The sequence below is a fragment of the Anser anser genome (assembly GCF_964211835.1).
Source record: "Anser anser genome assembly, chromosome: 6".
In the NCBI taxonomy this organism is placed as follows: Eukaryota; Metazoa; Chordata; class Aves; order Anseriformes; family Anatidae; genus Anser; species Anser anser.
The window spans coordinates 25,546,926-25,572,150 of record NC_139726.1 but is presented as its reverse complement, the minus strand read 5'-3'; the positions used below and the strand labels follow the sequence as shown (position 1 = coordinate 25,572,150).

The window sequence follows — 25,225 nt, the reverse complement described above, 5'->3', positions numbered from 1 at the left end:
GCATGACATTTACAGCTTGATCGAGGAAAACGGAATATGGAAACCATGTACACTGTGTACAAACAAACTGCTGATTTGTTCAGATGCTGTTGGTAGATTGGCATAGGATCAAGAGTGATCAGAAGAAGTGTAACACTAGAATCATAGAAAGGTTTGAGTTAGAAGAGACCTTAAAGATTATCTAGTTCCAAACTCCCTGCCATGGGTAGGGACAACTCCCACCAGACCAGGTTGCTCAGAGCCCCATCCAGCCTGGCCTTGAACACTTCCATTGCTTCCCACAACCAACAAGCTCTTTCCAGTTTGGCCTGCTGCATCCAACCCAGCTTTCTTAATGCTCTACACAAGTTGCAAAAGTCTGCCCAAGGTCCTGTATATCTGATTTCACACAGGCACCTGTAAATGTAGGGCAGTGATATCAGATATCTGTCCTACTTTAGTAGTTCCACCTAACTCCAAAAGGCTTATTTGGAACATAACTTTTCATTATACAAACAGGACAAAAACAAACTCAGCAGGATGCTGGCACTTGTATTTACAAAAATAACCCACCAGGAACTCATATGCTATCCAACACTATCATCTTATAAATCACAATTTAATATGAAAACAATAACATGCTGTTAAACTAATTGGTCTGTTAAACCCTAACAATGATGGTTCTAATGCTAGTTTCATACAAGGAATGGGGAAAAAGGTGGACAAAGTGAAAGAATACTCAAGAGCAGGGAAAAGAGCCAGAAAAAAATACAGTGGATGGGAAACATGCCAAAAACAGAGGCTGTCCCAAAAGTGAATTTCCCTAATGACAATAAATGCAAAGATGAAGTAGTAAGCAACACGAACAGCAGTCAGCATGAGTCTCCTCATGGGTTTGAGGTTCTCACCTCAGGCCAAGAAAAGATTTTGGTCTTAAGAGCCCCAGAAACATCTCAGTGGCAGTAGACTACTGAGACCAAAGTTCCTACTGACTGCTTGCATTCAGCTACCATGCATACCCCCAAAATTGGAAGTCTTCTCAGAGTTAACCATGGTGGAACATACCTCATATGTTTACCGCTTAGTACTACACTTTTCTGTCAACATTTACCTAATGTAAAGTACTTAAACAGTGGTTGGAAAAGAAGAGAAGGGTTCACTACACAGTAGGCCAAGAAAGAAGCTGCTTCTGTAGGAGAGAGATGTTACCTTGTCCAGAAGATCTATGCCCCACCAGCCTGGTGTTTGGTATCCTTCAGCACAGAGAGATGACAAGCCACTGTTGGTAAAGGAGATGAAGATGCATTAAAACTGTCAGATATGTTTTTTCCCAGCTTTTTTCCCCACCTTTCCCTGCAGGAAGAAATACACGTGGTATACAAAATACCTTAGTTTACATTTTAGAACCCCAGAGTGGTTTTCTTCCAGACTCCGTCTAGCGTCATCTGAAGACAGTGTTTAAATCCACTCATATGCTTCAGAAATTTCACAGGATTGTCATGCTAACTAGGATCTCTTCATGGCTGCCAAAACATCTTGAGACTTACCCAGTACTAATGAACGAAATTTAAAATCGATGCATACTACCAGTGTACTACTGAGCACCTACTTACATCTTTTGCACCTAGACATCAGAAATCTTCTTTTGTGACTAGTCCATAAGCAATGGTAATTCCACTCATGGTAAGAGTCATTAAAGCTATGGCAATTTTCAGCAAGGAAATCTGGCACAGATCCTTAATTTACTGTGGGAAGGTAGGTCCTAACAAAAACATACTTCTGTTGTAATACTTAAGTTTCATATCTTAAAAGAAAATTTGAGCAGAAACACCTACACCCATTCATTCATAACTTTCCCTTCATTATTTGTTGCATTCCATTGTTCACAAACAATAGAGATGTATACAAATAGGGTTTTATGCAAGCCCTTTGTGATAAAAATAACTACATTCACAATTCTCATTAAAGTACAGCAGTATTTTCATTCCTCCTTGCAAACCAACTTGCATGTATTTGAGCAAGCCCTGCTGCCCCTTTAAGCTTTCCTCCCTCAAAGCATTAACACACACAGAGATGAGAGCTGAAAGAATGAGCTTACTGTTTTGTATGCACATAGCAAAAATAAAAAAATAGGATGTTTGGTGTTGAGGCTGCATTGAATTGATCCAGGTGCCCCTCTCCAACACTATTATAAATGACAAGAAGTACATATTATTGACCAGTGAACATAAAATAATAACATAATTAGCTTTCACTTAAACAATTATCTAGCTGTCATTTCTGATCAAAGTTCAGAAAGCAGCACAGACTCAGGAGGGTACAGGGTTGGAATTAGCAGGCAGTGCTCACTGCTGACACTGCATTAACCCTGTGTAGGCACATTTTCAGATACAGCAAGCAGTCAAATACAGCCCACAGCAGTACCCAGAGGAAGACTACACTTCTGCATTCATTAACATTTGTGAAGTTACTCATTAAATCCAGGCCAAGTCTGTTGATGTGAAATGCGCCCAGTCTCATGGTTCAGCACAGATAATGCATCAGCTCCTGTTTACTGGGATCACAACACTGCACTTAAAGTCTGAGTTTTTTTAGAGGAAAAAAGCTCACTCCTTGCCTTGTCAACTCCAACTCTGCACTGGAGAAAGAGCCACCCACCACCCATCGTCCTCTGTTGCAAATACAGCACAATCTGGCACTGATACATGACTGACCATCTCCAGCAACAAGTACTGTAGTGAACAATTCACTTCCAACACTGATGAATGCTACGACTTCCTATCAATAATTTTGCTGGCATTTTTTATCATTATGTGGCAACCAGCTGTGGCTAATCTTTAAGTGTTTTCTGAAAACTACTCTGGTTTGGTGCATATGGAAGGGAAAACATCTCTAATGGATATAACCATATCAATGACATATCATTGAGAAAAATGTATCCAGTCTAGATATGACTAGACTGGCTTCATATTACCTATTTTCAACAGGGAACAGATTAAAGCTGCTCTGGGAAGAGAATTTCTTGGGGCTAACCCAAAAGAAACATGAAGAATATTCAAGTAAATGAAAGTCATCCTAGGCTATAGTATACCTTTTGTTTACTGGCATCATGTCCTCAGGCACTAGGAACCAACAGGTTAGACAAGAGGCTTTATGCATTAACCGCAGAAGGGAGGACAGGGAAGGGCCTTTGTGCCTCCCAGCCGAGCAAGAGCACTCAGCATTTGGGAAATCCAGAGTCCAGGAACTTATTCCAGAATCAGAAAGTAGATCTTGTGTTACTGGGGAGAACAGACTGAGAGGAGGCACCTGAAAACCCATTCTCCTCTATGCACTCCCCTATGCACAGCCATCTGTCAGCCGGGGACACAGGCTCCAGAGTATGGTGCAGAGGTGGATTTAGTCCCACATCAACTAGGCCACTGGACCTCTGTTAAATCTTTTCATTTCTGGAAAGCAGCAACATAAAATACACCCTGCCCCCAGACCACAGATTTCCCATTTATGATCACTGATTTGGAGTAGTACACTAGCAGCAACTCCTTGGAAATTCAGATAATGAAATTATGATCATTCAGTTAGAGTTACTGAATTAGTTTCTCATTTCCCTCTTCTGTATTGCAGAGCATAGCTCCTCATTGTTTTAATTTAGAGGAGAGATTAATACCAACTGTGTTTAGCCTCTTATCTTTGCTCAACAAGAAATTATATAATGTTTCAGGAAATGAGTTGAAGTAAAATAACCACCTCTTTCACAGTTAAATGCTTAGGAAAGATTCTGCTTCATCCATTCTGGCATCTTATATCTACTCAGGACAAACAGCACAGGCAGCAAAGGTAAAAAGCTTCAGTTGTAATACCAGAGGACCAACCTAGGGTTAAAAGTTATTTTCATGCCTGGTCAGTTCCTACAGGTCTGTAAGGCTGCCAAGCCAAGTGTGACTTGTGATAGCAGCGACTTTTGTCCTGGTGCTAATCTACCAGCATCTCACTGCAGACTACCACGGATTCATATTTTAGGGGCAGAAGTATTCTTGCACAGGCACACCAAGTACAATATTAAGAAAACAAAGCATCTAAGAATAATGAGATTCATGACACAAATAGACCTGTACCACAGGGAAGATCCCTGGGTGTTTCAGGATGTATGACTAACTGGTAAGATACAAGAAACAGCAGCTATAGGGAGCACAATGCAAGCCCTGTGCACCATTGTTTTTGAAAGTAGTGTTTATCAGTTTTCCATGAATCACCAACTGTTCTTTAAATACCAGTGCCTGTATTCTTCAAGAGGCTATAAATAGACCCAGTTTATTTGGCTGTTCCGGTGAAAGCTGTGAAAAGGATGACATTTGTTCTTAATATATAGTCATGGTGAAAAGCTGTCACAGGATCAAAACACTTTTCTTTCTAGACATGAACGACAAGTACTTCTGTATGCTGTCACAAGCCCTTCTGATGGAAAAAGGACCTTATCAGCCTGTTTGGTAATAACTCCTCAAGTTGTTTTGACTAGACCTTTTTTCCTTCTGATGACTCCAACCTACAATACATCATGCTGGCTATATTGGTTTGCATTTTACAACACATTGTTTCCCAAGCTCAGTAATACCACCAGGCCACTATTATTAGAAGTTTAAATTGGCACAAATCTATGTCAATTAACTGAGCTTTCTGCTGGTATTTCCCAACCATCAATTGTCTTGTACTTCAGGCTACACTCAGATGTAAGGTTATTTCTCCAAGGGAGGCAAGTGAGAGTTAAGCAACTTGTGCAGTATCACACAACAGCACCAAGCAGGGTTTCAATCATTTCCTACACCACTCTCTCACAGGGAGAAAGAGCATGAGCAGTTGAACTACTGAGCAATGTGAACATGCAGAGGAGCTGCTAGAGAGCAGACCATCTGGATCTCCAGGACCACTCACTTTCTTCCAAACTTCAAAGACAAAAAATTTAGATGAGCTTATCAAAAATTTCTTCTTTATAGAGTGGGATGAACTTAAAATCCACACAGCCTCATTGTATTCAAACTTATCCAAGAATGAACTTGGACTAACACATCTTTGTTACGTTACGGTAAGGCAAAGCAAACATTTAAACAGGAAACGAATCCTGTACACAACAGCACATTAAGGAACCTTTGTGTTTCAGACATGACTGAAGAAAAAATAAGAGCTTAAAAAATAGATGAGGTTACATCTCTAGTGTTATCTGAGGTCTACCAATTCACTTGTCCATTTTCTAAGCAGTATCAGGAAAAATTTGATGTGAAAAATATAATCTAGTCTTAACTTAAAGACAGGACAGTCAGGTTTGTTTGTTTGTTTGTTTTTACCTTACTTCTCACTTCATGAGCAGCTTACTATCTAGCTTTGCCAAGCTTCTAACTGTTATCTTCAGTCTTTCAACTTAGAGGGATTTGTACAAGCTCCTTGTGGTTTTGAGTCACAGATCCACACCCTTCGAGGTTTCACTTGAATTTCAGGTTCGCAGTAGCCAGCATTGCCATGTCTTTGGTATCCTTCCTAGAGAATAGTTTCCAAACAGTACATTTTGGCTTCTTTGAAGTGACCGTTAAAATGCTTCCCTACTCAACTTGGCATATCATAGAGCAAATCGATGATACCACTCCAATGCAATTGTTTGATTCAGGTTGGAGCTTCAAAAACCTGAAGAGTACTTTGAACAGTAAGATCACTGTATCAGACTGTCCTTAAAGTGCTGCACTAAGCATGCTTTGTAGGAGACAAGCACTGAAGTCTGTGTAGAAATGAATAAGAAATTACAAGAATACCATAATGACTTGTATGTGTTTTTCCAGCACAGATCAATACAGCTTCCAAGAAATCAATACTTTTGAAGAAAAAAGCAGGATACTCTGTGCAGAACTGAAAAAAGGCACATAGCTGTATAATACGCATACCTAAGAGACTCAAAGAAAAAAAAAAAACAAAAACCTTCAGAACAAATACTCATGCTTATTCTTGGAGGAGTTGCTTTATGGGACAAAATAGGTTCTTAAACATTTTAAAGTAAGGTCTAAGCCATTTTGGAGAGTGGTTGTATTGTAATGAGAACAGTAATTTGACAGTACAACTACTTTTCCTAGGCAACCTATGTTGATCAGACCTGGACTTCCCAAGCACAGACCGACCAAATCCCGACACTTGCAGGCTGATGCCATTGCTTTTCCGAGACATCAAGCACACAGATCTCTCCTTCCTGCTGTGGCTGTTGGAAAGTTGTTGGGGTTTCTGCATTAGTCAGCACAAGTGGACCTTGTTATTCTCATTAATTGCACCAGCAGGGTATAGAATAAACAGCTGCTTCAGAGGGAAAAGGGTAATATGAGAGCACACTGTAATGAATAAATTGTAATGAATAAAGTGGTGCTGTCCTAACCTGCTCGTGTTCCTGCTGTTATTTGTGAACAGAAGGAAGTAACAAAATAACAGCCTTAGTAAGCATACAGTCACTAAAACACTGTTGAGCTGTAGCATGTCCACAACACAAGGACTTAATTCATATGGTATGAATATTGAGCACAGGTTCCTGTCCCAGAACTTCAGTGGCAATGCAAAGTTTGGGGGATATTGCTCAACTACAGCCTCTTGGGGGGGGGTTCACAAGCCCCAGAATGTGGGCACTGACCCTGTCCAGATAGCTACTTGTGTAGGGGTGTGCAGTCTCGGTCACCAAATAGAAATATCCAAACACAAACCCCAGCAGAAGGAGAACAGCTTCTTTCAAATTTATTTTAAAGTGACCTGATTTATCAGGAATATATTTTTCCCAATTTAAAAAAGAGAATATTTAGTATCTGAAAACATGGCTGAAGTAGCTTACTTGCAGCTAAGAGTCAACTAGCAGATGCTATTATTAAGCTCCTTGTTGATAGAAGTAGGCTTAGGCAAATTATAATAGGAAATAGGCAAATTATAACACAATTTAGCTTTAGCTCTTCCAAAAATCACAGCATAGGCATGCACTAAAGTACTGTCTCCATATCCACAGAGAAAGTGGATCAGTTTAGAAAACAAAGCAGTAAAACTTGGTCCTGACAGGTATGTGTTGTCTGGGCTTGGAAAATTACATTTCTGGGCTCCATCTTTCCATTTTTTTAGGTCGTTTTTCCTGCTAAGGTAAATGAGGGATTCTGCTTTTTGTACAGTGGCGATAAAAGCCCCGGAGGGAAACTTTCAAACAGGCCAGAAGGTTTTAGAAACACAACCTCATTACCTTCCAGTGAGAGTTGTACTCTTAGATGCATCCCCTAGATGCATACATAAATCTAGTCCAGAGTGGAAAAGTTTTCTAGATGGGGGGATGAGAGGAGGAACATACCTTGTCTCAGGATACTATGAGATACTCTTAAGGCTCTTCCTTTTCCCAATGAAACCCCTCTGGTCCCTTCCTCAGCAACCCCAAATCCCACACCAATCAGCAATTACATGGTTTGTACCAAGCTGAGGACACCAATGGACCACATATCACTATGGCCATAGGAGCCAGAAAGTATGGAAACAAAAGGCTGGAATAGATGGGATGGATGAATTTAAGGCAGAGAGGAAGCGACTGGCCCCCGTGGGGAGGGACCCTCTGTGCTCTACCAAACAGCCCCATGCTCTGCTTGTTGCTGGCTTTCTTCCTGCCACTGGCCACCGTGGCCGCGGGCTCTGCTGGGCACGTTCACCACTGCGCAGAGCTTGTGTGACCATTATAGCCCTCTGGGCTGCCTGGGGCGACGCATGGCATTTCCTGGACATAATGTCCTTTTGTGCATCTAAAATAAGCTGCGCGTTCTCTTTTTGACATATCCTTCTGTCACTGTGTTATTAAAATAACATCAATGTCTCTCCAGTCAGAGCACAGTCTATGGGCTGGCTGTTAAAATCTGCTGTCAATTACCAAGCAAAATGTGAATGAAATGAAGAACAAATTGTCTAACTTCATCAGCATTGTTTTTCTCTTCTTCCCCCAGATAATAATACCTTAAAATAGACTGCCTTATTAACCATAGACCAGAAGGTTAATAAGTACATCAACAAAACAAATGTACTAAATTAAAACAATGCATTAACATTCATTAGTATTTCTCTGTTGATTCCCAAACATGCTGCTATTGCTATTGTGTTATTATCAGGCAATAATTGTTATGTCAAAAGATAAGACCCATATGGTTCAACGAGTTCCTCCGGGAGTTTCTTCTGTGTGAAAGTCAATCAAAAATAAGATTCTGGAAGGAAAGGCATGGACACGGGAGAGCTGCTGTCAGAGTATGCAACCCATACAAGGGACCCAAGTGACTGTTAAAACAAAAGTTTAAGATTTAGGGGAAAATAGGGGAAGATTTGAAACCAGCTGGAAAATCAGCAGGTTTATTCACAGCGCATAAAGCTCAAGTGCCACTCTTTGCCAGGCTGGATCCTGCTATCCTAGTGATAGAAAATACCCTCTAAATGCTTCCAGAAAATTCAAACTATATTTTACTCCCCATAATAATTAAGAATGCTGATCCAGGTGAGAGTTGAAACAGGCTGTTTTGGAGAACATTTGCCCTCTGAAATACCCACTATCCTTAGGCGAAGCCTGGATAAGCAGAAGATGGCTAATGTACCATGCTGTGTATCCTAGTTGAGCTTGCCTCCTATCAAACATTAAATCCATTGATACAGCTCAGGTCTTTGTGATAAACATTCAGTCGAAATGACTAAATGTTTAAACCAAAGCAAGTGCCCGTCACAGCCCTACAGCACTCAGCTTGGAGAAACGCACCCGCACAGCAGGTGTTTGCCTCCTGCTCTCTGTGCCCTCTCTTCCCCTCTCTTCCTCCACAACTGTGCCCCCTTGTTTTGCTGCTCCTGCCTCCCCTCACCCAAGGCCAGGTGCCAGAGCCTGGATCTGCCCCACAGCCTTGGCTGGCTCGCGCCTGTGGTGAGCTTCGACTGGTGTCCGTAGGGCTTGCCGGCCATACACATTCACCAAGACCATCACTGCAGGGTTTGGAAGCAATATTCGGATTACATCACTGCCTTTGTGTTTTTCCATACCCTTTGCAAGCTCTTTGTAATTTGCTATATGCTTTTTACTTCACCATTTTAATAGCACAGGCTGTTTTGACTGGCTCTATCTCGCTGTTCTATCTGGTGCTTTGTATTTACCAGGCGTGCTGGTTGTGAAAAGAGTTGCGTAAGCTGGTTTCTATGGCAGGTTTCTATTCACCATCTGCTTGACTGAAAAATATCTTTTTCAGTTAACACACTGGGTCTGGTGTTTGCATCTTTTGTTTCCTTCCAGATGCAATCTCACAAATGCAGGAGAGGCTGCGAGCCTCTGCGGGGGGAGGACGGGCCTTCTGAAACAGCCCTTTCACCCGTCTGAGAAGCGCAGTGTCCTCTCTTGACCACCACAGGAAACGTGACCTCCTGAAAAGCCCCTTTCCCTGCACCCAGCTACTTTCCATGGCGCTGCTTTATCACACAGAAGATAAAACTGCAAGCCCCTTTCTGTTTATACATCCATCCCAATTCTGGGCCAGTTTCCTAAGGAAGCGAGGGTCTGTGCTGGCTGTCAGCACATTCCCCTCCTTCCCCAGCTGCTGATGAGCTGCCGGCTGCCTTCAGTCCCGCTCAGAAGAGGGGGCAGAAGGTGAAGTTTCCTCACATCTTACAGGAACGCAGCTGGCCGTGCCGAGAGGACTATCCATGACCCCAGGGAGAGCTAGGCCTACGTGATGCCGGGGAGGCGGCTCAGGAGAGGGGTGCTCCGTGTGCGGAGGAAAGGCTCCCGTTCCCCACAGCCGTGTGGGGCAGGGGGAAGGCCAGACTGCACCGTGAGGGCCGAACAGCCAGATGAGCCGGCCTCAGCACAGCCCAGGCCCTGTGCTTCACCCCACAGCCACCGCTGTGCTGGCAGCCAGGCGAGGGTGGCCAGACAGGGCTGGGGCCGGGCTCGGCGCAGTGGGTGCCTCACGGAGCAGAGCGAGGTAACGGGGCGCAGGCAGTGCGAGTGGCATGCTGCCCCGGCCCCTCCGTGCCTGCAAAACAGGATGTGCCCCCACACACCACCTTTTCCTCCCATTCAGTGGAGGGAGGGCATGACCGTACAGCAGCCCTGCTGCTGGGCTGCCAGCACAGGCCCGGCTTGCTTTCGGAGGAAGCGAGCGTTCACCCGATGAAGGAGGCCCCGGGGCTGCCCAGGGTGGTGGGCAAGGTGCTGCTGAGGCCCACGCTGTGCCCACGTGGCAGAGCTCGGGCACCCCGTGGCATCAGCAGAATGGAGCAGTGGCTCCTGAGCACGTTTCACTGGCCTTTGTAGCTCACTCTCAAAACCATGCAAGGACCATTTGGACCGAAACCTGTTTTGCTCTCGTGTGCAGTTCACTCAACCACGGCTCATGGCTGTCTCACTTCGCCTGAGAGAAATAGGATATATGCTTCAAGAGCAGCAGAGACACATGGCTGGGCCTTGCAATAACTTAGTGCACAACAGTCTACCAGCAGAGTGGAGGCACAAGTATGGGTCTTCTCAGACCCTGCATGTTTCTGACTAAGGCAAAGTATCAGCTGCAAGAGGCATGTTTCCCTTGGACGGACCCGGGGGACCTCTCAGCACGCTGAGCAGAGACAGCCCAGGCAACCTGGCAGGATGTGGCTCTCCTCTAGCCTTGTCCTCAAATGCCCTGTTTGTCCTTTTCTTTCTTTTTCTCTTATTCTCATTTTCCTCCTTTCCTTTCCTTCTTGTTTCTTTTTCTTTTTGTTTCTTTTTCTTTTTGTTTCTTTTTCTTTTTGTTCTTTTTCCTTTTTTTTTTCTTTTTCTCATTCCTTTTCTTTTTGTTTTCTTTTTTCCTTTTCCTTTTTGATTTTTCTTTTCCTTGTCCTTTTCCCATTTCCTCTTCATTTTTCTTTTTTCCTCTCCTCTCCTTTTATTTATAAGCAATAAGAAATTACGTTTTTTAAGGAGTCATACCATCAAGGTAATGTCTACTCTCAGGGTGGATACTTCTAAAACAGAGAAAGCAAGCACCTCCTGCAGGGCAGCAAGCCATTTCCATGCACTGTTCTCCCCAGAGCATGAACTTTCACAAAGACAGCACAGTGGGCAGCGTGCTGAAGGCAAAACATGATGGATCAGGTAGCATTACATCAGAGCAGCAGCCTCTGAACTAGCCCACTAGTGCTGGGCCATGAATCATCATGGGGTTTTACTGTATAACAAGGTGCACACCCTAAAAGATTTGGGCAATTTGCAGAACTGTTTTTACAATCTACAGTTTGAAAGAATTGAACTAGATGGTAATTGTATATTTTTTCCCCTAAATAGTGAAAGAAATATGGGGACAGGAGAAAAGCATACTTTTTTTTTTTTTTTTTTAACAAGATATAGCCTCATGTCTTGAGCAGCTGGAGAGAAGAAAAAAAAAATAAAAATAAAAACAGGATAAGCAAAACAAAATTTACTTTGAGGGTTATAGCTTGTTTACAAGGTTCGGCCAGAACACAAGGCATAGAGAAAGTATCTGGCCACATTCCCTTTGTGCACTTTAGCAGTCTGCAAATGTGATCTGAAAAGAAAATCATCAAACAGAATAACTTCCAGAAAGAAAGTTTTCGGCTGAAACCTCCTGACCACTCAGCAGCAGCACCCGGGATAAGTTTCCACAGAAACTTCCCCATGGCTGTTGTAAAGGCTTGTGACCCTTGCGCGGGAGCTGCAGCTGCCTCTGCGCAGGACCCAGACCTCCTTGCTGCCTGTGCGCAGCCAAGCCCCTCAGTACGTGCATCAGGAAACAGAAGGTCTTGAAGAACATTTTGAGTGGGAAAAAAGAATGGTGCTGCAGTTAAGAAACTGAGCTAGGAGTCAGAAACACCCATCTGCCTTGGAGGTGCATTGCCACAGCCTGGACAAGGCAAATGCTGCAAGCTGAGCCGGATGGGCTTGGCCAGCCACTTCATTTCCAGCCCTGCTTAGCACTAAGGAGCAGCGGAAGAGACAGAGTGCTGTATTCTGTATGAAGCGTTAAGAGGGAAATCTTGAGGACTAGGATTTTTTTAAAAGGCTGTTTCTTGTGCTCTTTTCTGTGTATTTATATGCAGTAGTTTATGAAAACAGATTTAGTCGCTTGAAAGCATCAAGGAGACTGAGAACTGCTTGTATGAATCATGGGGCCTGGCCAGAAATTACATTCAAAAAACCCTTACACCTTATTTAAAAAAAAAGACAAGAACTAACAGTGACAACAACAAGGAGAAAGGTATTATATCCCAGAGCTATTCTTTCTGCAGGAGTAGGGAGGTCAGGCCTGAAAACACAGTGAAGGGCAGCATCGGAATGACTGGCAGCTGCTCTGGTTGCAGTCACGCCACCAAAACAAGGAGTTTTTTATGTGTCCAGCTAGATACAGGATCTCCTACAGCATTTTTTCTACATCTTCTGTGAAAAGCTTTGAATGAAGTGGAATAACCCTAAGGGTTGTGCTACGGCAGGGGGAACACAACCTGGGGCACTGAGTGCTGGGTTAGGGCCATAGCGCCGGGACCAGGAGGCCTATGCAGGTGTTTGGATACAGCTGCTCTTCCCAAGGGGATCATACTGCCATATACGCCACTAGGGACTTCTGCCAGCCAGCAGAGCTTCCTCAAGGAGAGCTCATTCTGGCTGTGAACGGGATTATTCTCTTCCCACTGTCCCCTAATTACAGGCCACACATTAGGTCTCCTGTTCTGGAAGGAGGCGTAGTTCTTTACTGTTGGTTTCTGCTTTGTGAATTAGCTAGGTACTAATACCAGATTTCTTGTTATCCTGCAGGGAGACTCGCACCATAATAATGTTGAAGTTATTTATAGTGAGGTTTGCTCTGAGGTCCAGCTCAGGCTCTCTCTTTTTGTTTGTGGCTTCAGCTCCTTTTGCAAGGTCCAGCTTGCATTCAGCCCTGGGAGCTGAAAAGCACCCTGAAAGCAGGGAGTGTCTGAGTGTGATGTTCTAACAAGACTAAAGGGGACACTCATGAAAAGAAAAAAGAAATGACTATACAATGTTGTCTCTGTGAATGCAGAGAGTACAATAAAAAAAATAAAAAAAAAATCACCTCTTTCTGACAAAAACACTGGAATTAATCCTGGAAGCAGGTTCTTATAGAACTGTGGCAAAATCCCCCTGGACTTTTCCCATGCTAAGGTAAATGAGTTTAAGCAGGAGAAACAGGATATACAAGTGCATCTGTAAATTACTGACTTACAAGTTACAAGATATATTTTAGACTGAAAGAAGAGAGATCGAGCAATATTTGGCATTGAATTTAAAACAGATTTAAAATAAACTGGAGCAAATTTCTCAAGAGTTCAGCAAACCATTGTCAATATGTCAGATTGACTGTGCTATGCTCCCCCACTTCCCAGAAGAGCCATGGTTGCTCTCTAATTTCCAGGGGAAAATGACATGTAATATAATCCTTTGGTAAAAAGGACAGACCTCAGCATGCAAAGGAAAACAAACTTTATATCTGTTCCACAGGCAAAGGTTAAACAAAAATTCTTCTATTAAACATATCTAATCTTCAGATATTGAAAGAAAGAGAGAATTACAGCTATGATGAAAATACACCAAGAAATGAAAACCAAACAAATGTGTCTTTCTTCTGGAAAAAGTAATATTCTGTTAAAATAATGAAGGGAACTTCCAGACAGTGCTTAAATAAGTGATATATGTTATAATTTCTCCCATTCATAACTTGATGATGGGCATCTCTTTTTTTCCTGCTGGAACATAATTCCCTCCTTCTGTCCCAATTCCAAAGTCCACACATATAAAATCATCCTCTGCAAAGCAGCAGGATGTTATAAGAAGCTCACTTTTATCTACCAAGACCAATGAAATATGAAGCTTGCATGTTAAAAAGCATTAAAACATGTGTCCAAAACCCAAACGGATCCTACCATATGTTTTGAGGCTTTCGCCACAGGGTACCACCAAGTAAGAACATATTTTACTGCCTCATAAGGCAGACAGTCTTTCCACATCAGCTCAGTGCCTCCTTTGCTTCTGCAGGAACACACTCATTATGCTTCCTCTTCTTACTTCTTTGCTGTTTATATGTTCACCGCATTTTGTCAGAAAGAGCATGTTTTGTTTTTTTTTAAGCCTGTAATCTGACAGTTTCCCAGAATGCCCCTAACAGCGGTCATGCTTCTAGTTCATGCTTATACTATGTGAACTGCAACTTCTCCGGGTCTTTAATTTCAGTATTAATTAACCAACCAAACAATATATTAGATTTAAAGGGAAATCTTTGGGGAGGAAAGAGCAGATTTTATTTAATTACCATGAAGTATCTTGATTATTTTTCGAATTAGTACTAAGAATCTGCACTTAAACAGGTAATCTTTGTCCTAATAATTAATATAATTTGTCCCTACAGGTTATTTCCTGCCTGAAACTAAGGGCTGTTGTTTTGCAAAGGTAGAAGGCTGAGCCAGTGAGGGTAAGGATAGGGGAACAGCTATTCATCACAGCACCATCTGCCTCCCACACAGGAATGTACCTTGTTCGCAGCAGGAAAGCACTGTTGCTGATCCCTCAAGGATTGTGTGCAATATCCGTTTTCACACGAGGATATCTTGAAGGTATCCCTGAGGGTAAAGCCAGCAGACATGCCAAGTGCCCAGGGAGCCTGGGGGAAAACCTGAAGCCTCGCAGAGCAAAGCAGAGGAGCAGGATGACCATGCAGCCCCCTCTCCTCCTGTAGCTCCTTGGAGTCCTGTGAACTTAGAGGCGAGCCCTGTAGGAAGGCTGGGAGAAGTGGGGACCTCCGCTGCCCACCAGGCAGGGGCAGCTGTCCCTTGCCTACGGGAGTGGCACACCTACAGCCTGCGTGCCTCATCTTTCTGTCATCTTCATTAGGCAGGGATCCCACGTGGGTGATGCTGGTGAAAAACATATTTGAGGCAGTCCCATAAATGCTACACGGGTGTTCAGGAAGAGGCAAGGCAGAGCTCTTGCTACCCTTGCTCCTGCCTGCGGAGGACTCCATTACCTCTCAAGAGCCCTTCCAGAGCTGGTGTTGGTTGGTGTATGGTAATCACTGGGCCATGCCTGTATTTGAACTGTTTGACTAGAAGGATGCTTACACTTTTTGTAGTGTAATGTGCACCATAAAGGCAGATTTTTTATTATTATTATTATTATTATCGCAGTTATTATTGCTTGCTTAAGAACTACTGCAAGATGGACTGTGGTTGCTCAGGAATGTGAGTAACGATGTCCTGGGGGTCTTCGACGGGAACAGGACATTTTCTGCACCAGCCCGCAGCCCAAGCTCTATCTGCAAAGGAAGGAAGGAAGCAAACCGACCTCAGCAGAAAAACAGAGAAACGCGAACCTAGTAACTGCAGCACCACCAAGTGTCAGCATCGGACATGCCACACACAGGGAAAAGCCGAACTGCTAGGGGAAATGCAAGGCTTGAACATTCAAAAAAAGTTTTTGGCTTCTAAATGTAAACAATTTAAGACTTTAAAAAGTTTTGCCAGTATCTGGAACCTGCAAGCTTTCTGCCAGTGTCAAGATGTGCTATGTTGTGTCTAGGTAATACTGCCTCTTTCAGAAAAGAAAATATATATCCCATTAATAAGGGAATACTAAATAGGAATTTAGATTTAAAACCTCAGTATTTTGAGTTGGTCCACGTTTGTTAACCACATTCGTGTGCATAGGCACACACAGACGGATGTCCCGCACTGCGATATTTGCAAGAGTCACAGCTTTCAGCATGGATGGGGGATTTGCTTCACATTACAGGGGCTGGCACAGCATGTGGCAACCACTGAAGGATGCAATTTTAAAGAAAATCTTCCCCTTCTGTATGTGTGTTATAGTATTACAGGTGTATGAGAGCCTTGTAGACACGGTTCCCTTCTCATTTCAGACGAACCCATTGCATCTGGGTCTCACTACAACCGTCAAGAACTACAAACCTATGACACCACCATCTTTTTTTGTTTGTTTGTTTGTTTTCAGGAAATAGTATGTGCCCTGTGATGAGAGGCTGAGGGACATGGGTTTATCCAGCCTGAAGAAGAAAAGTCTTGTGTGTGTGTGTGCATGCATGTGTGTGTATATGTGTTCCTAGCAGCCTTTCAGTAACTAGGAGGTGATTCTGTGCTCATGATGAGATACATATTTCTAAATGTGGAATTTTAAGAATTTTCTGTGGCATACAGATGAGAATATCATCTGTATAGCAATCAAGAAACTTTCAGATCTTGCCTTTATTTCTCAAGAACATCACAGTGAGATCCAATAAAGAGGTCTCTACTTTTTGTAATACCAGAAAGTTACCTTTTCCCCCAGGTGAGAGCTAGTAGTGATCCTGCCTTTGAAGAGGAAAGACACTAAGATTTAACAAAAGCAAGAAAGCTACAAATCTGGGACCTCTGGACATGTTTTCTGCACTTTCATGAAAACTAAAGTGATGATGTAGACCAAGCACCACCTGCTGTCCAAAAAATGAAGGTCTTTAAATTTTTAACTACCAAGCCCAAGCTACCTGCACCAGGCTTGAACACTTCAGCAAAGAACCAGCTTCTGCAGATTTCTAAACCTGTTAAGGAGTCCTGATCAAGCCTCAGAAATTCTTGGCTGCTTTGAAGTCTAAGGCATTCACACCTACTGGTACTGTGCAGCCTGCATGGGCTTTGAAATACGTAGCACTGTTTTCCACTCTGTAATTAAACATGAGCCCTTAAAAAAATAAAATAAAGTGTTTCCTAAGCTCCTCCAAAATTAAGGATATCACATTAAATTCTCCTCACTTCAGCATACCTCACATTCCCAGGTCTAATCTTAACCCTTACCCTAAGTCTAACACTAAGGAAAATTGTTAAGAAACAGCTCTGAGGAAAGGCTACTGGAGTATTAGGAGGGAGGCAGTCACCTCCTTTCTCCTCAGTGTACCTGATCTCTGAGGACCTTACAAAATACAGCAAGGAACATTTTTCCAAACCCTAGCCCTAACTCTAGCTTTCAGGAAAATTAAAACCACCTTCATAGCCCCCCCCAAAATTGGCAGAGGATTTCAGATCCCTCTCTATCTAATGGTGGACCTCTTCCAAGACCTCTACCTGAGGTCTTGGAGGGCCTCACAAATCATCACAGGAGACTGCTTCTGGGGTCCGATCTTCCTAAACTTGACCCAGACTTAGCCCTTAAGAAAGGTTTAGCCCTTAACTACCCTGTTCTTTGAGTAGTTTGAAAAAAGACCATTAAACAGCTTCAGACCTGCCTTCCCTTTACCTCAAAAGGCCTACCATGTGTATTAGGAAAAACGCCTCCAAACTTACCTTTCCAAACCCTAAACTGAATAGTAGCTGTCCACCTACAAAAGCTTAAACACCTGTGCCCTCTGTCTAACCACTGGGCATTCACACACCTCTGTACCAATCTCATGGCTCTGCAATACACAACAGACAACCTGCTTCTGCAGCTCTTATTTTCCCAGATCCTAGACTTAACCATAACCTCACCCCATCTCGAAATTTATGAAACCTCGGATTTTACAGACAAAGCATTTTTCCAGACTGGTTCACTGCTTACCTCCCACTGAATACAGGAGGAAAACATGTCCCCGCTCCAAGCCTTACTTTCCAAACTTTGTGTTCAGCTCCCAAGCTCTAAAATTATCCCAAAAGCCAGATAGTCAAGTTTCTCTACAGAGTCCTTCCAGTTACATCCCTGGACCTTGCGAGCTGCAGTTCGGCGTGCTGCCTGCCAGTGAAAGGCTGAGATACTTCGGGGGGGAAGGGGGGGGCGGGGGGGTGTATTTATTTATGTATTTATTTTATATTTATAAAAATCCGTTGCGCTGTTTTTTATTGTTATTATTTCAGTGTTCTCCCGTCGAGGCGCGGTGCGGGATGCCCTGGGCGCCCTGCAGGGGGAGCTGCGCGCCCGTGGCCGAGCCCGGGCTGCGCGGAGCTGCGCGGAGCTGCGCGGGGGCGCAACCTGCGCCCTTCGCCTCTTCCCCGGGGCGGTGGGAGACCAGAGCTCCCTCCAGAAGAGCCGCAGCAGGGGAATAACACTGAAAATACCGCCTTCAGCCGAAAAGGATCAGAAAAAGAAAAGGCAAAGGTAGCGAGGGAAACAGAAACCGAGTCGCTTCTCACACGATGACGGCAAAGAAGCAAAATGCAGGGTTCAAACGCGAGCAAACCAGCCCAACTTCGTCCAAAATTATACTGAGATTGATTTTGCAAGAGGTACTCTGTATGAAATCCAAGACATTACTGTTGTTAAGCATTCAGATAAAAGACTATAGCTAAACATTAAAAACACATGCCAAAACAACCTTAAGAAAATCACCTGAAAACATGAACTTCTTTTTTCTTTTTTAAAGTATAAACATATTTTATTGAAGCATGATGATTTACATTATTTAAATAAAGCCGAAAGAAAGCTAGAAAATATCTTGGAGTGAAGAGGAAACCCCAAACAAAAGTAGGTAACAGAAAGAAACGAATAACAGATGGACCAACTGGAGAATTGTGCTTAGTGTAATTAACATTAGCACTTACTGGTAACGGTTAATGGTCCTATACCATCAGACATCCCAAAACAAAGCCTGATCAGAGATGCATCAGAAGACATGAAGTGAAACCCTGAGGCTTACGTGCAATTTAGATCACGCCGAAGACATTTTCATCTGTCTTCATGAGAAGCTACAGCTATCGAAGAGAAAGAGATATGAATGTTTCCATCATGTAATCTCTACATTTTCTGTAATAATTGCCCTTTGCCACCAAAATATTATATATTGGTAGTTTCTTCTTGTCTAGCTCTAACTGCTACTGGCTGTGAAGATTTGCACCCCTTCAGTTGCCATTGAATCAGTAGGAATCTATCTGAAATCACTGCTTAGCATTTTAAGACACAAATCTATTTTTACTGAAATCCACCATGAAGCCAAGAATATCTTTTTAAATATTTACTAAGCATGACTTTTGATTTTTTTTTTGTCACTAGAAAATCCTTTGTATTTTCCACTAGTATTTCAAAAACATGTTTCCATGTGATGTTGCAGAACTGCATGTTTTCAGTCAGAAGTATAGTTCTGTTCAAAGTGAACTGATTATCCCGTCAGAAAGCAGCAATTCTGAAACCTTCTCAGTAGCATCCTTTTTTCTCATAAACTCTTGTATTTGGAAAAAGTTCAGCAGAGTTTTAGTTAATGAAAAGACCTGAGAAAATGAAAACGTGTAGGTTATAGACAAGCTAAAAAAAGATGACATTCACTAGGTACGGTAGTTGTTTGACTTTTAGAGTCTTCACCACCATGCTTGAGAGCTAAATGGAAAACACAAACAAACCACAAACAACACTAACAAACAAAAACCAAACCAAAACAGCAAAAACTATGCAAGTCTTTCCTAGAAAAAGATGTTATCCAGGAGAGGTACCTTTTGCATTATTTTATATTTTCACAAATTCAAAGCCAGTTTGTGAATTTGAGTTTTCTGAGACAATATACAATTTCATGCACGTTATTTGCTGATTTATAACAGTCGTCGTTCGGCTTGCCAGCATATTTCTGCAGTAGCTGGGTCTTGAAGTAACGGATTAGATTACCTCTAATTTTCCATTTATAATAGTAAAGATGGTAAGGTCCTAGTTTCTGATGGAGCTTCCTTGGGAGCTATAGTAATATGTAAATAATGAAGGATACTAATAGCCATGAACATATACGTTGTTATCCTTCAACACATACACACATATATATACAAATTTACTTATGAACACAAATGGAGCACACGGAGCATTGCCATTTCACTTCTAGAATATGTATGAGAAAGATACTCATGCAAACAAATGCAAACATGAAAAGAGATTTTTAGAGGGAGTTAGTTTGCTTCTTTTCATTATCTCACAAATATTTGCTTTATTTGGTACACAGCAACAGGACTTCCCTGTATTTTCTGCCAGAGAAACCAAACAAATGTTGCGAAGGAGAAGAGAGAAGGAAGCGAGAGAGGGTTTTTACCACCACATTGTTTGCCAACTATACAGGAACCTCTGTGCTGTCTTTAGGGATATATATATGAGTTGAGATGAACCGAATATGGTGGTGGAGAGAAAAAGGTATTCATGCTGTGGTACTGCTGCTATTCCAGACCAGAATCAAGAGTCCATAGACAAAATCCTGCTCTGTGCATGGGTGGCACAGTCCTGGATGACAAGCCCGGAGTCGCCAGCACTACTGGTCTGAGCCCTGATGGCTACAGAGGCCGGAGGGAAGGCAAGCTGCTGCTGGTCCCGTTCCCCCAGCGCAGGGCCAAGTGCGGATCCGCACTGCAGGCTGTGCCCTGCAGACCGCAGAGCACCGTGGTACCTCTGCACATTTTAATTGTGTAAGGCAACTGGCAGCTGGTATAAATTGGAGACATTCTTCATCTTCCCTAATAAATGTGGAAATTTGATTGGGAGTGCAGTAGCTAAATGAGCGGAGAAATGGCTCGAAGTTACCTTGTTTCATTGCCTCCCCCACCCCTCCCACGCATCTGCGCAGCTCTGCCCTCATCGCCATTCATCTCCCCACCACAGCATAACACGCCAAAGCCAACTTCTGCACAGGTGCTCAATTCCTTTTCTACTGCCTCTATGAAGCAAAATATTTGATCAAATCTATTTTCTCACTTCATCTCATATTCTAATGCCTATATCTCATTGAAGGCTTTTTTCAGTTCCTTGTAAACAATCTCACATCACGGTCAAGAATACTATTTCCAATTTACACCTTTATGCAAAGAAATGAAGGCTTCTTCTCTTGCATTCAACTAGAAACAAAACAAAACAAAATAATAATAATAAAAAAGGCATGATTAAGTTCATTGTGTGATACTTGAGGTTTACCCAGCAATTCTGGACATTTAAAGTAAAGATGTTTTCCTTTCTTTACAGAAAGGACTTGCACAAAATACTAATTTTTGTAATCAAATAAATAGTAATATTAAGACTGTTAGAAACAAGCTTCTGATCATAATCAGTTCAGTCAAACCATAAGACAGTTGAAAGTGATTGTATGTTAGTCGTGCTGGTTGCACCTCGGAAGGAGGAGTTAGCTGCAGAGATGCATAAAAGTCATGTGCCATCAGGGATGGATCCTGAAGACCAGCTACTCTGAGTCTGACACCAGCTCCTGCATGTTTCTTTCCAAATATCACTTAGTCCATCCTTTTACAGAAACTTTTCCAACCTGCTGTGAAAAAACATCTTGGCAGACATTTTCTTCCCCGTGGAACTTGCTAGCTTCGTTTCTGACTCAAACAATGCTGCTACCACATGAATGAGGGCTACCATCTCTTCAAACTAAGAATGTAGCTCTAAGCAGCCTTGTGCCATCTGTCCTTCAGGCAGGACTAGCAGGCAGTGACACACGAGGGTGAACTTGGAGTCAGAAGGCAACCCATTGCAGATGGATGGCGCAGTGCATAGGATGAAGTGGGCTTAAGCCATCCAGGGAGACTTCAGCCTCACTGAAGGTGTTTCAGGGATCATGAGTCTGGGAACGGCAAGAGTTACTTTCTGCCACTGACTGGTTTCTAAATCAAGGAGAATAACACAATAATTTTCATACTGGACCAGATCAAAGGTTCATCTAGCCTGCCAACCACGCTTCAGCAGGTTCATCCTGGATACTTCAGCAAGATGAGAAAATGGCTAAAATGGTTCAGTTCCCCAAGACACAACGACTCAATGTAACATCTCATTGCAGCAGAAAAAGCAAGAGGCTCCTCCACCCCTTTTCCCACCTCTCCTTTTCCTTATTCTGCTCCCAGCTGTGCTTCCTGCCCCTCGCCTTGCCCCTGAAGGTGTCCATCAGGCCTGCCAGGATCTGTAACTCCTGCAGTGGTGAGGAGTTCTCTGGGCTCAGTCACGCAGGCACCCGATCTGGTTCCTGAGGTGGAGCAGGTTGCTCCGAGAGCAAAGGAAGGGAAGAAATGGAAAAGGAGGTGGAGGAAATGAGCCCTCCCTCTCTGAGCAGCAGCAAGCTGTTACATTTGTCTGACTGCACATGAGAAGGCAGCCAAAACTGAGTGCTTACCTGTTTCAAAAGCTCAGTGAAATACTGCTTTGCTTCTAGCTCTGTAAATTTGTGAGCTCGAAGATGTGCAAGCAATCACCCTGGCTTTACTAAGATCCCTTACATGCCTGCCTTTAAGTATGCACCTACATTGTCACAGTCAGGCTAGTTTTCTCAGAACAAAGCCCCTCACTGAAGGATGGGAGAGCAGCGGTGCTGCTGACGGACCTGCAGACCTGCTCTGCAGCTCTGACACAGGAGATCGGAGCTCCTACATGCACTGGCTCACAGTAGTTATTGAATGAGCTGCCCCAAACTTCAACAGGTAATTTGAAATCAAGTAGACCCAATAAACTTTTAACTAGTTGTGGATAGATAGTGGAAGAATGGGCTATAAATTACTTATGAACTTGATTATATAGCCGACACCAGCTGAAATTGCAAAGAGACTCTAATTATAGCTACATTTTATACTTTTCAAGTATAATTTAGAATATAGTGGAAATAGAATATAATATCAAAGTAATACATTTTTATTGAGAAATTCTTGCTATTTGAACTTTGAACCTTACAGTAGTTAAAGTAATATATATACTAAAAAAATAAAATAAATAAATAAATGAATAAATAAGCTGCTTTTTAATTCTAGAGGGAGTAATTTCCCTTACATTAGATTTCTTCCTCTAAATCAAAATCAACATGGACAACTTTAAGCTTTAAATTAACTTCAGAAAGAATACACAGTCATTCTATTTACTGTTAGCTTTGCAGAGCACTCGTCTATCTAAAGATGAGATGGATACAGAAAGACTGCAAATGACAGTCTGAACTAGATTTTCAGAAATACATTGGGCTGGTAGGCTCTATATTTCTGCTTCCACTACACTTCCAGTCAATTTGAAAAGATGCTACATCTGTTTCTCCATTGCCCTGCTGCTGGTTTTGAGGTTTTCTGTGTCGTCAACAAGATTGTAACAATCACTGTAGCATGAAGTGGCAGGATAAATTTATGGAAATGCAAAAATCATAGATTTGCTCTCCACTGCCTTGTGCTTTGTACGGGCAAACACAGTTCTGCACGCCATCAGAGGAGAGTTCTCCACTCCTGTTAGAAGGATAGGTTTAAGACCTACTTTCAGCAGTGGCTGTGCTCTGCAGAACAGAGGAGAGGAAGGTTATTTATGTGTTCTTGTACAAGTGAGCATAAACAAGTGGATGCTCCAGCAAATTGACAATAGACTACTAACAAAGGGCCAGATGCTCTTATCCTCTTACAAGGGGTGAAGAGGGACAAAATGAGTAAATATTTATATTACCATAGTGGCATGTAACTGGAGCTCGGTTGTGGAGGAAAGACAGTGATTTACCAGCATGTTCTTCCTCTCTTGGGAATCTACATAAACCAAGCAAAGGCTCAGCAGCAAGAAGAAAATTCTGACAGAAGGACTAAGGCAGATGAGAGTGCTACAGCTCTCCAGGACATGTTTTTTTCTAGCCTCAGAAGACGACGAGCAAAGAGCAGTGCTTTCCTGGGCAGAAGTCACCACAGGTGGCTATGAAAGGTCTACCTGTGCACAGGAGAGAAGCGTGTGTGTGCCTGGTGGCATGTCCTTCAGCCTCTGCACCTCTGAAGTCTGTTCTCTCCTGGAGCCTTTGCTGAAGTGCTGCTTTCAGGACCTCTCCCTGCGAGATGACTCCCTCCAGAACATCCTTAGCAATTGCTTCACTGGCAATCACTCATGCCATAACTCTGCTAAAGCCAGCCTTCCTGCAAAGGGCACCTGGCACCCTGTGGCATGTAGATCATTCCTAGTCCCTCGCTTTTTTCCCCAGCTTGCCCACCTTTCTCCCACAATTACTTAAAGTCAATGACCCTCAATTCTCATACACCAAGCACCCAAACAAGGCTTACAAGCCTCAGGTGCTTGGCCCCTTTTATCTTCCTTACCGCAAGGTCAGAGAAAGTTAATTTTCCACAAGAATTTACAATAAAATATTTTGTATTTCAGTTTTCTTTTTGATCTTAGTGGAAACTTGCCTTTGAAAGTCCTTGGAGTGTCGCTACAGGCAGATTTTGCGCATGTTGTTCTAGGTCGCTGTCCTATGGCTTTAATATTTATATAACTTATTTAAATGAATATTAAGATTGTCCCCAGAAAATGGAGGACATTGCATGAGAACGGGTTGTAATTGCAGTGGAGAGTTAAGATAGTTCAAGAATCTTATCAGGGTGGGAAGTAGGAGAAGAAGAGCAGGTTGCTGGAGGCTGACTACCAAATGACTGCATGGAGTTGCTTCTTCAGTTGCAGACCACTGTTCTGTGAAAGAGTTTGCACCATGGACAATAGCAACTACAGCGTGGACTTGTTTGCAGGCTTTGCTAGGAGTAACAATGCAAGCATCACTAGTTCCCTCTGCACCCCATCACACATGCCATGCAGTGCTAGCACTGCTGAGGAGCTGTCACATGTGACGACACACTTTCTTGGGAGTATCCTGCCCTATTGTGAAATGCCAGTGGCATTTATGGGGGTAACTTGGGGGTGATGACAGGGATGGCTTAGGAAGGCAACCACTCAAAATGCAGCGCTGAATGAAATGGAGAATATCCTCATATACACTTGCAGTGCTTAGCAAGTGTTTCATTTGACTGGTTTGGTTCTCCAGATGTCGAGGTTGCACTGTGCTGTGATGGGAAAACGATTGATTCTCCATCATGCCCAGCTCACTGTGGAGCACTTAAAGCCCAAACCCAGGTGTGAACTCACTCTGAGAGGTAAAAACAAAGCCGCATTATGTAATAAGATTTAATGATTATTTGAATCTCTTTTTCCATCCCACTGGATCATTGATTTAACCTTCCTTGTTTTGTTCTTGGGATATAGCTAAAATAAGCAACCATGTTCTGAAATTAATCAGGATCATTTTTAGTGTAACGCAGTAAGAGTGTTTTGACTTTTGCTTTCTCTCTTGAAGAAAGCAACACTAAACAAACTGAGATTTTTTTGCTAGGAACTGCAAATTTTTGCAAAATGTTCAGCTCACATGGCCATAGGGAATGAATGTGCAAGCTATTATGTGTATAGCCTGGGGTTCAACCGTTATTTTCTCTCAGGGGAAAACAAAAGCAGACCCTTTAAAGCCACCACTAAGGAGATTTCTATTTAGAGAAT

The 25,225-nt window shown here is 42.8% G+C and overlaps 1 protein-coding gene across 1 annotated transcript in view; it reads right to left on the bottom strand.

Moving 5' to 3' along the window:
- LOC310902009 (uncharacterized protein) overlaps positions 1–25,225 on the bottom strand; it is a 60,215-nt gene that overhangs the window by 31,693 nt on the left and 3,297 nt on the right. Inside the window, exon 2 of the mRNA XM_083842861.1 lies at positions 1,189–1,258. The gene's annotated coding sequence lies outside the window, so the exon portion shown is untranslated. The remainder of the gene's footprint in view (positions 1–1,188; positions 1,259–25,225) is intronic.